Source organism: Micropterus dolomieu, linkage group LG12, assembly GCF_021292245.1.
Source record: "Micropterus dolomieu isolate WLL.071019.BEF.003 ecotype Adirondacks linkage group LG12, ASM2129224v1, whole genome shotgun sequence".
Classification (NCBI taxonomy): domain Eukaryota; kingdom Metazoa; phylum Chordata; class Actinopteri; order Centrarchiformes; family Centrarchidae; genus Micropterus; species Micropterus dolomieu.
Window position 1 is genome coordinate 35,519,365 of NC_060161.1, and position 606 is coordinate 35,519,970.

The 606-nt window shown below is 38.1% G+C and overlaps 1 protein-coding gene across 1 annotated transcript in view; it reads right to left on the minus strand.

Moving 5' to 3' along the window:
- The window catches only part of zgc:158659 (uncharacterized protein LOC791141 homolog), a 34,178-nt gene that overhangs the window by 12,282 nt on the left and 21,290 nt on the right, over positions 1–606 (minus strand). The gene's annotated exons all lie outside the window — the stretch shown is intronic.

Consider the following 606-nt stretch of genomic DNA (forward strand, 5'->3'; position numbering starts at 1 on the left):
GTTGTGTATATATGTTACCAGTCAGTAGCAGTAGTTGTGTTCAATGTTACCAGTCAGTAGCAGTAGTTGTGTATATATGTTACCAGTCAGTAGCAGTAGTTGTATATATGTTACCAGTCAGTAGCAGTAGTTGTGTGTATATGTTACCAGTCCGTGGCAGTAGTTGTGTATATATGTTACCAGTCAGTAGCAGTAGTTGTGTGTATATGTTACCAGTCAGTAGCAGTAGTTGTGTATATATGTTACCAGTCACTAGCAGCTGTTGTGTATATATGTTACCAGTCAGTAGCAGTAGTTGTGTTCAATGTTACCAGTCAGTAGCAGTAGTTGTGTATATATGTTACCAGTCAGTAGCAGTAGTTGTGTTCAATGTTACCAGTCAGTAGCAGTAGTTGTGTTCAATGTTACCAGTCAGTAGCAGTAGTTGTGTATATATGTTACCAGTCAGTAGCAGTAGTTGTGTATATATGTTACCAGTCAGTAGCAGTAGTTGTGTATATATGTTACCAGTCAGTAGCAGTAGTTGTATATATGTTACCAGTCAGTAGCAGTAGTTGTGTTCAATGTTACCAGTCAGTAGCAGTAGTTGTGTATATATGTTACCAG